Source organism: Trachymyrmex cornetzi, unplaced genomic scaffold (genome assembly GCF_001594075.2).
Source record: "Trachymyrmex cornetzi isolate Tcor2-1 unplaced genomic scaffold, Tcor1.1 scaffold1206, whole genome shotgun sequence".
NCBI lineage: Eukaryota > Metazoa > Arthropoda > Insecta > Hymenoptera > Formicidae > Trachymyrmex > Trachymyrmex cornetzi.
This window is the reverse complement of record NW_017295769.1, coordinates 67,489-71,801: the sequence shown is the minus strand read 5'-3', so window position 1 is coordinate 71,801 and position 4,313 is coordinate 67,489.

The following is a 4,313-nucleotide window of genomic DNA, read 5'->3' as shown; positions in this document are numbered from 1 at the left end:
TGTGTGATTCAGTTTTTCCAGTGAGGGTAATATAAAGGGAACGACCCGGGAGAACAGCTTAGTATCAGGCTGCTCTTCGCCCTGATGAAGTGGACTGCAAGGTTCACGAAACGTTGGCATTCCAAGAATGGATTTGAACACGGAGAAAACCCGCGAAACACAAGATTGTCATATAGGAAACACCCGTGAAAGCCTCAAGAATATTAACCTAAATTCTGTTGCTTTCCATCGTAAAACAATGTACAACTCTCTAGATTTTCTTGCAAACTCTTTAGGAATATAGCGTTGAAACCGAACAAGAAGATTTGATATTATTCAATTTGAGCAGCTGACAATCTATGAGGAATTGCTCCCTTGAACCACATATTCATTATCATTGAACGCATAACACCAAGGCATTGCAGGTGTAAATAATCTAAAACAAAGTGATGTACAAAATCTAAACCCATAATATTAGTAAGAGGGGTATTTCGTCGACGAAAATTCGGATCTCTCCATTGTAAAAAATCTTCACAAGTACGAATAGGACTCTCTAAATCAATGAAAATTCGTCGATTGTCCGAGGTGACACCGCGAACAGTACATCTAGTACAGGAATGAAAACCTGTATGTGATACCGTTCCCATAATAAAACTTTTTGCTGGGGCATCGCAAACAAAGTAAACACCATCTAACTGTACAGTGTAATTTCCAAAATGGAGACCATTTTCATAAAGATTATTAATTTCTGTAATAAACTCTTCTAAATAGTCTTCTAAATTTGCAGGTTTATCTTTCCCATAATATATTCCTATAGGAAACACTTCGTTACGTAATTCTGGAATAGATACTATGCTGCATAATATAGGATATACTTGATCAGGTGAGCTTTTGAACAGAGGTAATCCATCAATGTTTATTAGTAACTTAAAAGAACCTACAGTTTTGAAATGCTTAGGAGCAATTTTAAATGTTTCTGTAACCCAATGTGGATGTAACAGCCTGGCTCAACAACTTTTTTAGTTAATTTTACTTCTGTTTTTAACAGTGTTTTTGCACTGATAGGGAATCTAGATTCAGATTCATCGGCAAAACATTCGTAATTTTCTTTTAAACCTTTCAGTAAGTCTGAAGTGGCTTCATGTGTTATATTATGTTTTAAAGCCCAACCACGAAGAAATTTGAGCACTTTTGAATTAGAAGAAACTGAATTTTTACTAGATTCAGAACAGCCGGAATTAGTGTGTGAATCATTGTCAGAATCAAAATGTTCAGAATGATAAGCAAGTTCAGAATGATGAGAAAATTCAGAATGATAAGAAAGTTCAGAATGATAAGAACGTTCAGAATGATGAGAATGTTCAGAATGGTGAGAATGTTCAGAATGGTGAGAATGTTCAGAATGATGAGAAAGTTCAGAATGATCACTTTCTTTTTGAAGATGAAAAAATCTTCTCCTTCGAGACTATGACATTCATCAAAAGTATTTGATTGTGGAATATGTAATTGGTCGAAATCACTTGAAGAATCTGTTGAAATGAATTCTTTTAGAACTTCAATGTTCAATTTTCGTTTTTTTACTGTCTTGGAAAGTTCATGAAATGGTATGTCTTTTGGCATGTTTTCGAATAACCTGTAACAAATTTTTGAATATATGTTTTTATAATTGCATGATTAACGTTAACATTGAAAAGTATATTTTTTCCTTTTGTGGAGATTTTTTTCTTTCTTTAGATTTTGTACAATCACTATCTATTTTATTATTTATTAAAAAATATATTTTTTGAAGTTGAAACCTTATTTGTAATGACTGTGTTAATATTTAATATATTAAACAAAAACCTTCTCTTTAATAATAAAATATAAATACAAGGAAAATATTAATTAATCCTAATTAATATTCGCAAGTACAATAAATCTTATACAACATGAGACACAACCTGTGCGAGCGGGATCCGATAGCACACATCATTAATGGTCCAATTTAAAATAAAATATTCTCATTGGTAAAGCAGTAAAAAATTACTAGGCACCGGCCAATTTGAGTGGATGTGTGCTATCACACTGTGCGCTAACGGGACCCTCCCACCCGTGCGACTATTGTAGATGAGGTTTTAAAGTTATAAAAAGTAGGATTTTTGTAACATAATATACAAATATGGATAATAAAGGTTTACCCTGTCACAAAAACCTTTTAAGTACTTGGTAACTATAACAGCTAAACAAAAGTAAACAGAACAAAATAGAAAACAGGCAATAAAATGGAAATAACAAAATCATAATAATAATAATAAGCATGTTATTATAGTAAATTGGTCACTATACTGAATTAGTGCACATTCAAGATTGCTATATATGAAGTATCTAAATGCAGTGATATAATATAATAAACTTTAACAATGAAATATATAAGTATTTTGTAATAAAAAAATATTAAAATATAATTATTGGGTATTTATTTATTGATTATTTAAAATCATTATAAACTTTTATATTTATAACTTTGTTAACTTTATATAAATCAAATTTGTTAATAACTGTTCGACGTGATTTTTGCTGTTTGAATAAAAGATACCATTTCCGATGTATTTTCGCGCGCTGAACACGAATCCAGTAATGAAATTGCTTAAAATTCATTTGTTTAAAATTATTAATTCTAACAAGATGGAACTACAAATAATATAATCTAAGATAAGAAACATACGAATAAATATATGGCAATCATACAGGACAAACGGGAGAATACAAGTAATATAAAGTAAGACGACATATCAATATCGTCTATAGAATTGCATATCCAATATATGCTAAAGTTACACATTAAATATCAAGTTGTACAATAATACCATATCTTTAGAATTCATTATATTTAAGTATAATTGATTATAGCACATACTAAATTCTCCCACAAAAACCTGAATCTTAGAAAATACAATAAAATATCAATAAAAAATATCGTATCAATAAAGAAAGTCGTAAAAATACATAGAATATGAGTGATCGCGACACAGACTTTTGCATAACGCATAACGTATAGTGCATAAGAGAATCAACTAATCAAAGTTCTTCTTTTCCATAAAGTGGAAGGAAGGAAGGATTCAAATTGGTTGATTCTGTTATGCATTATGTGTTAAGCTGTGTGCAAAGATCTGTATTCCCAGCTTAAAACTGTACTTGACTTACCGATCTCGTAATCAAATAGACGCTTCGAATCACAGCAGTATAATCCAGAATTCTCAATAATATAAAGAATTTCTTTTCAATTTGAAGTTCTGTTCGTAATCTTATGAGAAACGATCTGCCTGGGGTTGATAAAACCAAAAAATCAATAGTCACTTCTATCCGATTAAGGATAGTATTAGACGTACAATTCCTGCAAAAAGATTAAATTTGGAAGTATGTTTAATATTTACACTTCAAACTATATACACATGAACGTTATGTGAATAAAAGATCATATTTTTGTTTAAAACACATTTTTATAGTTTAGTTATTTTATTTATTATTTTTATTGTTAAACTAGAATTTTAAAATTGATAATAAATATCTACGTTTTTTAATATAAATACTTTAAATATTCAAAATAACTTATGCAAAGTTTCACTGCGATACACCGATTAGTTACAAAGATATAGAACAAATAAATATTTTGTTTATTTCCTGGACAATTAGTTTATGCATCACAATATATTATAATTTTACATAAATAATCTTGAATACATAATGTACTTATGTTAAAAAGTTGAGGTTTTTGTCAACTTTTTATATATTTTATTATAATATATCTCCATATAATCATTTTATATATAATACATTTCCATATATTTTTATTAGAACACACATTTAAAAAATACTATTTATTAAAATAACTTATGATTCTAGATAGTAAACCGTCACCAAATTTGTCATATTATATTTGAACGTGATTTATAATAATCTGTAATTTTTTCATAATTTGTTATCGTTTTGAAAATATGTATAAAACATCATTGTAATCGAAAGAAATGTTACATATAAAAACACTAATGCAATATAAAATACATACAAATGTGTATTTCGGTAAAGACTTGCAATTAATTTATGACTGAGAAGAACAAAAAAAGGGGGTTTCAGATCTATTATAATTTAGAACTGACAGTATAAAAAATGAGTATATTTATAAATGGTTTTCAGTTATTAAATTACTTAAAAAGAATATAAATTAAGTAAGTTACAGTTGATAATAATAACCAAAGTCATTCAAAACTTATAATAATAAAAAAGGAAGTATAAATTCAAATAACAAAAAATAAAAGTAATTCTACCATCTGGAGACACTGGTAGTGTCTCGGCGC